Below are 10750 nucleotides of genomic sequence, written 5' to 3'. Positions count from 1 at the left end.
AGCCAAAGAATCACGAGACAGCTTGCTTCCTCTACTCTGCTCTTCACATGTGTGAGGATACAACCGTGGTCAGCCACCTGCAAACCAGAAGAAGGCTCTCGCCAGCACCCAACCATGGTGCCTTCCTGATTTCAGACTTCCTGCCTCCAGAACTATATGGGAAAGCAGAATCACCAAAAGGAGTGATGACCAGCGATCTCATGAGAAGTCTGGATTTTAGTTCTCATGCCTCAAGACATCCAATTGGGAACTCCACACCAGCTCCTGGGAATCATACTTTCATCCACTTAATACCCCTGGTTTGCCTGAACTACTAGAGCCAGTCCTAGCTAACCACGAATGGCTACCCAGAGGAAACACCTGGTGAAAGATTTCAATCCTTACATCAATCCTTACATTTCAATCTTTACCTGCTATATCTGTATCTGATCAAGCCAACTACAGTGACGGAATGCCTCCATACCTTCTGTAAGACTTGTATTGTCCAGCACTTTGAAGACAGCAATGATTGTCCAAGGTGTGGCAACCAGGTTTATGAGACAAACCCGTTAGAAATGTTGAAGCTGGATAACACATTAGAGGAAATTATATTTAAGTTTGTCCCTGGACTACGAGAATAAGAACTTGAGTGGGAGTCTGAATTTTGGAAGAAAAACAAGCCTCAAGAAAATGGACAAGATGATACTTCAAAAGTTGCCAAGCCTAAAGTAGATGAAGGTGATGAAAATCAAGATGATAAAGACTATCACAGAAGTGACCCACAGATTGCTATATGTCTAGATTGTTTATGAAATAATGGACAATCAGGGGACAATGTAGTAAAGGGTTTAATGAAGAAATTCATTTGGTGTTCTACACGTATAACTGTGGGAACTATTAAAGAATTTCTAAGTTTAAAACTAAAACTTCCAAGTTCTTATGAGCTGGATGTGCTGTGCAATGGTGAAATTATGGGGAAGGACCATACTATGGAGTTCATCTACATGACAAGATGGAGACTAAGAGGCAAAAACTTTCGATGTCTGACTGCTCAGCTTCACAAGTCTGCCCTCAGGATGGCCCTTTGTATCAGTCATACCCCCATACCCCATGGTATTGCAGTATCGACCAACAATTGATTTTGGTTAGACCACGAGGCCTAGATCCCACTGAATGAATCCTGCACTATGTGTTTACTCATCGACAGACTGCACAGTGAATGGTGTGTGGACTGGAGGGATACAACCAGATTTTCAGCATATGAATAAGGCCGTTGTCTGTCTCTAGATTGTCAGTTGCATTTATGTTGTTTCTATTAAGAGCAAACCAAGTGCCATTCTGCTACTGAACCATCTGCATAAGGTATCTGTGCTGTCTCACAGTGTACAAGTCATGGTTGAAATCAGTTAGGCGTGCAGCCACGATTCAGCCTTCTGAATACTTTGCTTGCCTGTTCCAAGACTGTTCTAATGTTTGATTACACTAGTAATATGGCTCAATCTTCGTGGTGTTGCTGTTTTCACATACTATTTGATTAATTCTTGTTTAAATGGAGTACTGTACAAGGAGCTAATAATTATTATATCTTTAAATTATTTTGTATGGGAAATATATTTAGAAAAGTGGTTCTTGAGCCACTGTCCTGTTTAAAAAAAAAAAAAAGAGTTTGGAGGTCAAAGCGAGGACACAAGCACTGCCTGGAAGCAAGCTTGTGTAGAGACTAATACTGTGCGGCTGTCTAGATTGGGTTTACCTTCTTTGCCTCATCGATAAAGCAGGTTGTTGTGAGGTTTAAAAGAGCTAATTGGTGTAATGGATTTAAACAATGCTTGGTACACAGTAAGCATACTACGTTAGCGCCTCTTAATATCTCTATTTTCTGGGGTCTCTGTAAACCTTCAGAATTCTGATGAAATCTTTGAGAAGGTGAGCCCCTAGTACCAACTGACATTGGATTCTCTCCAATCTGGCAAAAAAAATTTAAAAAGTGTTTAGAGGTAGACTTATTTTGATCCAAAAGAAAAAGGGGGGAAGGGTAGAGAGGACTGGCTATGTCACTAAAGGAAGCAGTGAAGTCTGTGAAAATAGACCTGGCCTTGGAAACTACCTGTGGCCCACAACCTAGTTTATAAATAAAACAGCCACACCCATACTATCATGTAGTGTCTATGGCTGATTTCATGCTACAATAGCAGGGTTGAGTAGTTGCAACAGAGACGGTATGGCCCGCAAAGCCTAAAGTATTTAGTATCTGGCCCTTTACAGAAAAAGTTGCCAACACTTGGTATAGTCAATACTTTCAAAATATTATGAAAGCACTATAAAGAAAAAAGTTAAAGCACTTGGTAATTTAATTTATTGTAAATTCTACATAAATTAGTTGTATGGTTTGGCTGCTCAAAAGTGAAATTAAACCATAGTTGGATTGCTACAAATATAGGATCCAGAATGATGGAGGAGATAGGTGACCAAGCTGGAAATATTATGCTGAGGTAGAAGCAGTACTACTGCAATCTAGAGCAGCACAGTCCAAAAGAACTTTCTGCAAAGATGAAAATGTTCTTAAATCTGCACTGTCCAATACAGTAACTGCCAGCCACCTGTGGACATTGTTTAAATAAGGAACTGAATTTTAATTCTATTTAATTTTAACTAATTTAAATATAATCACATGTGACTAGTGGCTACCATATTGGATAGTGCAGATATAAAGTGTTCAGCGTCACAAAAGTACTTGTGTAATAAAAAGAAAACAATTTAATTCAATAGACCTTTTCAGTCCTTTGTTCTGGGGATACAAAAGTAAGATTCAATTAAAATATAGCAGGTATATAGATGCCCACAAAACTAAAATACAAGAATATAAATGCCATTATGATAGATAAAAATTGAGCACCCAGTATGTGCCAGGATTTAGGCAAAGTTCTGAACACTTACTATTTTATTTAACCCTTCAAGAAATCAGAGAAATAAATAATTATCATCCTAAATTTCATATTTTAACAAAACACTGAGCACTAAAAAAGACGAAATATGCAAGACCACAAGTGATAATTGAGTTTCAAACATAAATCTGCCTGACTCTCACACCAAAGGTTCTTTCTACATAACAAAGAATGAATTATATATCGTAGGAATACAAATAAGGGAGAAATGTATTCTGCTTTTAGAGGGTCAGACTTCTGGGATAGGGAGAGCCAAAGATAGCTAGGGAGGATAAGTGATATTTAAGCTGAATCTTGAAAGAGAAGGAGTTGTCTATAAAGATAAAAGGAAAAGACCGTTCAAGGCAATGGGGAACAGCATGAGGAAAAGACACAGAGCTGTTGAAGGGCCCAAGAGTTGTGGGTAGAGCATGGGATCATGACCTTCAGTAGATTACTTTTTGTGTTCCTTCTGTATGCTACATACTGCTATACTATATACACACATTATCCTAAGCATTGTGGAAGGTAAGATAAAACAAACGATCAAGACACAATCCCTAAAAAAAAAAAAAAAAAAAGACACAATCCCTGCTTTTCACAAACACATAATGTAATACAAGAGACTAACAAATATACAACCAGGCTGGTTGAGATACTAGAGTTACAAATTACCCTGAGAGATCACGGATTGAGCCTCTAAATCATTGGAATGTGATAAAGCCTCAGATTAAGTAAGCTTTAGGTTTGTATCAAGTATAAGACACTAATAAGGATGGCAGGGGAAAAAAACCAAGCAGAATGGTCAATGGAATGCTAACAGAAGGAATTTGTGAGGAATTGGGAGATGTTTAGCCTGAAAAAAGTCAAGGTGAGGAGCACATGACTTCTATCTTTCAACGTATGAAGGAACATCATGGAGCAAAAAGACCAATCTTACTGTATATGACCCTAGATAGTTCTACACAATGAAAATTTTGCTAGCAGATGACAGGATTCTCTCCTTGACTGAACTTTGGTCTGGCTTCTCTGCGTTTTCTTTTTGTCTAGATCCAAACTTGGGCTCTGTCCTTGGCCCATTTAGTCCAGTGTTAGCAAAAATAGTGCTGGGTCTGTTTAGTGAAAATTCCCCACCCTTGATAGCTGATCAAATTCCTCACCCATCACCCCTGTAGGGGTGGAAAACTTTTCCCTTCTTCCCTTCTAGGTTTGTTGGCTGGTCTAATAATAAAATTGACATAAGACAGATTAACAGGAGAAAGACAATTCTAATTTTGCACATACAAGAGCCCCATAAAAATATGAGACACTAAGATGGGACCAAAGCAGACAACTTTTTTATACCTTTTAGACAAAGAAACAGTAAATCTGTGAAGAATTGAAAAAACAAAGTATGGGCTTGGGGTAGTCAATTAGTGAAGAAGTAACAGTTTGCTTTTATAGTCTTCTCCACCCTTAATTCCCTCTCTCTGGTGATGAGGATGCCTTTACCCTCCTGGTACAGGAAGGGCACCTTTCACATGCGAGATTTATTTCCTTTCTTCAGGGGGACAAAGAAGGGTCAGAGTGTGTTTCTTGCACCAACTGTTTCTCAAGTAACTTTAATTCAAAACGATCAATATGCCAAAAATGACATATTTTGGAGTGGCATATTCTACTCCCCTTTGCCCTCGATATCTTATCACCCTGCCTTGCCTGCAGCAAGAATCCTATCAAGTCAGTTTAGCCAGAATCCCCCTTATCCTTGATGTTCCCTGTTGGTAACTTTTATCCACTGACCCCCACTCTGCTCCTTGTCTGTAACACCCACTTCCTTTGTGGGTGTGCTCTATTCCTTCTTATATTTGGAATAGAGCACAATTCTATACTGAGGTCTGTCTTTCCCTATCACAATAGTTCCTGAATAAAATTTGCCTTCACCAGTTTAATTTCTGTTCAGATGATTTTCTTTGACACAGAACAGTCTGGAAATGTCACGAGTTGCCTCAAGAAGACATCTACCTCTAGAATAGTCCAAGGAGAGGCAGTGAAAAGATAGTAACCATAGAGGTTGTCCAGAGACACTGCTCTAGATTCAAAGATGATATTCTGGGATTCTAGCATAGAGCTGGCATCAACATTCCACTAATTTTTCTTGTAGCTCAACTGCAATCACTTTTCTGATCAATTCTTCAAATTGAATCAGATATTGTGTATATTTATTTGCAATAATTTAGAAGTATAATTAGTTATTCAGCAAAGAGATTCACTCTATTCTCCAAATTTTTTATCCTGGTGAATCTCATTCTGATACTAGAAAAGAGTTGCTCTAACTTAAATGATGCTGTCTTTGATGCCACAGATTCTATACTTTAGAAAGCAGCACCCAGGATCTCTGGACTTCAAACCCAAGATATTGGCCTTTTTAGGACAATCTCAGACCCCCTAAACAAAATGTCTAATATAATATGCATTCTGAAGTAATAAATTAGCATTTCTTTTCAAGTACTTTATAATTCAGACTTTTCACTAGTCCATAATTTTAGCCTTCTCTCATGTTCCCACACTCTCTTTGCTGATTTATTTGCCTGTCTCTAAGATCCATTCAGCACCCTTCCTCTACCCTGCATGGAGGCTGATCCATGCAATAGTACTTCCCAGGCTCCCTTGACAAGGTTCTTGTTAGGTTTGGCCAATGGGAGGCACTGGTGGGAAAATGGAAAAAACTTTCTCTCTCTCTCTCTCTCTCTCTCTCCCCTCCTTCTTTTCTTCTCTCCCTCCTTTTCCCTCTCTCTGATTTGGATCATATTTCCAGCAGTAACTTGTCCCTTCCGTGGTCCTAGAGCCTGCCAGTCTGCCTTACCGTGGTTACTGCTCCCACCAGGTTGCCTGGCCCCTGGAGTCCTGTACCCACTACCTTCTCCCTTTGTCCCTCCAGCAGTGGGGTGACCAGGATACAGCTCCTGTTTTTGCTAATCTCTGGCTTGACTCTCTGTCCCCTCCACTCTGTGTGTGTTTAGGGAGCACAGGGGTAAAATATACAGAACATAATGTCTGCTTTATTTAACTTTTTCAATAACTGCATATCTGAAAACTAGTCTCCAATACTAAATTCTGTTAAACTACCTCTGTGTTTCTATTTTCCTGGCTGGGTATCACCCCATTCTCTAATTTAACAGAGGTTTTTTTATAATTCTAAAGTGTGGGTTGAAATATTGAGTAGAAATCACCAAAAGAAGCTGTATTAATTTAAAGAAAACCTGTTTTTTCACTTGGTCTACATCTTAAGTGATGGCTTTTGTAGCCTCTTCTCTTCCTACAAATCTAGTTTAAAGTACCTCTCCACAACACAAAAGTAGCCTTTGCATCATCTTATACTTAAACACTTATTACACCTTGAAGTGTCAGAGATTTCATTTTAGATTCTCCTATTAGACTTTAAATCCAATTGAATTAATATGAATCCTTCAATAACAAAGTCTATTTGGAAAATCACTCACAGGAATCCCTTTATCTCTTTTATTTTATTTTCCATTCTTATTTTGTTCCTGCCTATTGCCCTTTTTCCCCTTTCCCCCATGGAAATAAAAGACATGATCAGAGCAACGTTTAAACAGCCCACCAACATGACCTTTATCTTCCTCCATGTTATAAGAAGGAGATGTTGCCGTGGCAACTCTGGAAGAAACGTTCTTGACTTTCTGGACTGCAATCTCCAAAAAGAACTGTCTTTCAGATCTTAATCTATCCTCAGGTAAGAGACCTGATATTGTTTTATATAGGATTTCTTTCTTTAATGTGAGACCCATATTTGAAGGACAATTATGGATTGTCCCTGGCCCAGAGATGTTTGTCAGGTGGGTACTGTTCACTTGCAGACCATTTTGTGCTCAGTTGCCTCTCATTCTGCTAAATGCCAGGACCATTCTACTGCCTCAGAATCATGAATTTTGACAATTATCAATTACCGAGCCTTTATTATGTAAAATGTTGCAAAAGAGTGGCCAGTCTAAAACTCTCTCTCTAAATGGATAGTATTCTCTTATCATTTCCTTTTCTCTGACCATTGTGGTCTTTTCTGCTTTCTTTTTTCCACTTTATATATTCTTAACAATAGACTCCTGTCTCTGTGAACTCACTGTCTGACCTGAATTGAAGAAGAGTCCATTGGCCCCTGTGTCAAGCATGTCTGTATGCATCAGGGGAAACAGCTGAAGTGAAAAGTCACCAACTTTGGGAGTGGAGAAATCGAGAAGCAGGGACAATCCATGTCATGGCAGACAAATTACAGTAACTTCTATGTTGGATGTACCTCGCCCTCCCTCCCAGACTGCTACTAGGTCAGGAGCTAGAAAGAAATAAGGAGAAAATGACAGACTCTTGCTTAAGGAAACACTGTTTTTGTGTTGGCCTCCTTAGCAAGTTGTAAATCCTAGGCTACATGGTACTCTCACTTTCCATCACCTGCCTGGCTCCAGCCCTCTCCTCTTTCTTCCTTTAGCTCTAAACTGAGAGCTAAGAGATGTACCAGCACTGTTCTCAATCCTTTGTATACATCTTTCTTCTCTCATCTTCACAAATCCTGGCCATATTACTGATGAGGACAAGTAACTTGTCCAAGGTCTCTTAAGTAGAAAGCTACAGAGGCAGAATTTGAACCCCAGATGGTCTCATCCAAAGATTCTTTCATATACAATACATTGTATCCCCAAAGGAGAAAATCGGAAACACAATATGAAAAGAGTCTGTTTGCTTGTCTAATTTCCCACTGGCTTATAAGTAATGTGAGTGAAGAGATAATTCATATTCACTTCTGTAGCCCCCATGCCTGGCATACTGTAAATACTCAATAAGCATTTGTTGAAGGATGAATGAATTTTTAAATTAATACCCACCTCTCTTCTTTATCCTGAGCCAGAATAGTGCCAAAACCTCTAAAATGGCCTATTCACCTCTATTCTTGAGACACCTCTGAGATTCCACAGCAAAACATGATTAATTTCACACTATTATTTTAAAATTTCTCAATAGTCCCCTCATGAAAAGGATAAAGTGCAAGTTTCTCTTCTCTTATCTAAGAGTTTTATCTCTTCCCCCTCCTTCCCACAGCATACAACCTACCATCACCCCTTTGCTGAATTATTATGGAAGTTGGAGTTATTGACAGCTTTCCTAATAAAGACCTTTGAGCTTTTGTTTCAAAGATTTGAGCCTTTGTGCATACAATTTCCTCCACCAGGAAGACCACAGTCTCCCCCCACCACATACACACACTCCTCCCTCACCTTATTTGCCTGGCAAACCCGTCACCCTCTTATGAACTGAATATTTGTGTCCCCCCAAAAAACATTCTTATGTTGAAACTCTCCCCCACCCCACCCCAATGTGATGGTATTAGGAGGTGGGGTCTTAGGGAGATAATTAAGATTAGGTGAGGTTATGAGAGTGGAGCCCTCATGAATGGGATCAGTGCCCTTATAAGAGTCACAAGAGAGTTTGCTTCCTTTCTGCTCTCCATCAAGAAGCTGGCAGTTTACAACCCAGAAGAGGTTCCTTATCAGAACCCAACCATATTGGCACCATGAACTCAAACTTCCAGACTCCCGAACTGTAAGAAATAAATGTCTATTTTTTATAAGCCACCTACTCTACGGTACTTTGTTATACCAGCCCAACCTGACTTAGACACCCTCCTTCAAAAATTAGCTCAAAGCAACACCTCCCTGGGAACCACGAATTTCCTGAGAACTCAGTGCTTTCTGCACCTTACACAGATGTCCACTATAGAAATGTTATATTGTGTTTTCACTGTCCACTTCTTCGCTTTTTTGTAAGCTTGCTAAAGGAAAGGACCATGCCTTTTCACCTCAATGACCACAGGACTTAGTAGTGTTTGGTGCTGTGAGCCTAAAGAAATCAGTATTTGTCCAAAATAAGAAAGAAGGAAGGAAAGGAGGAAGGGAAGGAGGAATGACTCTTAATTTGGTTGATAAGAGGAACCTTTGGGAGTAGTTATGTAGTGAATGCATTTTAATCTTTGAGGCAGGGGTGGGCAAGACAGTTGTGAGGTTTGGAACACTGCATGACATAATTAACTCAAGGACTATGTAATGTCTCCCTAATCATAATAACAATGATTAGGGAGACAGAAAATCAGGGAAGGCAAAGGGCAGCAAGACAAATTTTTACATACAACTTTATCTCAAGCTGTCCCTATCTGGAAGATTCATCTCCAAGCCCAACAGTATGGCGATACCTCTAAAATCATTAAATTTATTGTTTTGTATGTTTCTTTTCAAGTCAAAATATTTTGAGATATAAAATCATGCCTTTTGCAAAGAATGTGGTATTGTCTTGTCAACTGGTTTTTCTTACTGCCACTAATCAAATAACTCAAGTACATATTTCTTAGGACCCAAAGCACAAAATATATTAGATTTAAAGAAAATCAGAAATTAAAAATGCTTATACCCTCTGGTTCTAGGAAAGAGGAATTACATTTTGCCAATTATTAAAGGCTTGGCTTATTTTACTACCTCCCATTTGTAATGTTTAATATTAAAATAAAATGTGGATAACATTAGCAGAAATGTGGTAATACTGAGTAAGTAAAAGACAACAAACTTATAACAGTATAGTAAAAGCAGGTTTCCCTGGCAAAATCCAGACTCTGAGACATTGTTTAAGAATGACATTTTTTGGAAATAAAAACAAAAATAAACAAATGGGACCTAATGAAACTTAAAAGCTTTTGCACAGCAAAGGAAACCATAAACAAGACAAAAATACAACCCTCAGAATGGGAGAAAATATTTGCAAATGAAGCAACTGACAAAGGATTCATCTCCAAAATTTACAAGCAGCTCATGCAGCTCAATATCAAAAAAACAAACAACCCAATCCAAAAATGGGCAGAAGACCTAAATAGACATTTCTCCAAAGAAGATATACAGATTGCCAACAAACACGTGTAAGAATGCTCAACATCATTAATCATTAGAGAAATGCAAATCAAAACTACAATGAGATATCATCTCACACCAGTCAGAATGGCCATCATCAAAAATCTAGAAACAATAAATGCTGGAGAGGGTGTGGAGAAATGGGAACTCTCTTGCACTGTTAGTGGGAATGTAAATTGATACAGCCACTATGGAGAACAGTATGGAGGTTCCTTAAAAAACTAAACATAGAACTACCATATGACCCAGCAATCCCACTATTGGGCATATACCCTGAGAAAACCATAATTCAAAAAGAGTCATAGGGCTTCCCTGGTGGCGCAGTGGTTGCGAGTCTGCCTGCCAATGCAGGGGACACGGGTTCGTGCCCCGGTCCAGGAGGATCCCACACGCCACAGAGCAGCTGGGCCCGTGAGCCATGGCCGCTGAGCCTGCGCGTCCAGAGCCTGTGCTCCGCAACGGGAGAGGCCACAACAGTGAGAGGCCCGCATACCGCAAAAAAAAAAAAAAAGTCACGTACCAAAATGTTCATTGCAGCTCTATTTGCAACAGCCAGGACATGGAAGCAACCTAAGTGTCCATCAACAGATGAATGGATAAAGAAGATGTGGCACATATATACAATGGAATATTACTCAGCCATAAAAAGAAATGAAACTGAGTTATCTGTAGTGAGGTGGATGGACCTAGAGTCTGTCATACAGAGTGAAGTAAGTCAGAAAGAGAAAAACAAATACCATATGCTAACACATATATATGGAATCTTAAAAAAAAAAAAGAATGACATCTTTGAGACTAATAATAAAGGCTAGAAAATATCATAAATACACATGACTCAACTCGAAAGAAGGTAGAAAGGAAATTCAATGTCATGAAGAATTTATTACTACAAACTGGATAATAAAC

At 39.1% G+C, this 10750-nt stretch overlaps 1 pseudogene across 1 annotated transcript; it reads left to right on the top strand.

Annotated features, from left to right (window-relative positions):
• The first annotated feature begins 339 nt into the window (after positions 1-339).
• Positions 340-1128, top strand: LOC307056880 (polycomb group RING finger protein 5-like; annotated as a pseudogene). The gene has a single exon. The product of its transcript is annotated as a polycomb group RING finger protein 5-like (transcript).
• Positions 1129-10750: the final 9622 nt, after the last annotated feature.

This window comes from Hyperoodon ampullatus, assembly GCF_949752795.1.
Source record: "Hyperoodon ampullatus genome assembly, chromosome: 8".
In the NCBI taxonomy this organism is placed as follows: domain Eukaryota; kingdom Metazoa; phylum Chordata; class Mammalia; order Artiodactyla; family Ziphiidae; genus Hyperoodon; species Hyperoodon ampullatus.
The sequence above is the reverse complement of the archived record's forward strand: the minus strand, read 5'-3'. Positions and strand labels throughout refer to the sequence as shown.